Source organism: Cherax quadricarinatus, chromosome 18 (assembly GCF_038502225.1).
Source record: "Cherax quadricarinatus isolate ZL_2023a chromosome 18, ASM3850222v1, whole genome shotgun sequence".
Classification (NCBI taxonomy): Eukaryota; Metazoa; Arthropoda; class Malacostraca; order Decapoda; family Parastacidae; genus Cherax; species Cherax quadricarinatus.
The window spans coordinates 41105490-41105951 of NC_091309.1; positions in this window are offsets into that span (position 1 = coordinate 41105490).

Here is a 462-nt window from a genome sequence, read left to right on the forward strand (position 1 = left end):
ATAACCCGGGTGAGTCATGCATGATAGTCTGTGCATGGATTGTCTGGGATAACCCGGGTGAGTCATGCATGATAGTCTGTGCATGGATTGTCTGGGATAGCCCGGGTGAGTCATGCATGATAGCCTGTGCATGGATTGTCTGGGATAACCCGGGTGAGTCATGCATGATAGCCTGTGCATGGATTGTCTGGGATAACCCGGGTGAGTCATGCATGATAGCCTGTGCATGGATTGTCTGGGATAACACGGGTGAGTCGTGCATGATAGTCTGTGCATGGATTGTTTGGGATAGCCCGGGTGAGTCATGCTTGATAGCCTGTGCATGGATTGTCTGGGATAACCCGGGTGAGTCATGCATGATAGCCTGTGCATGGATTGTCTGGGATAGCCCGGGTGAGTCATGCATGATAGTCTGTGCATGGATTGTCTGGGATAACCCGGGTGAGTCATGCATGATAGTCT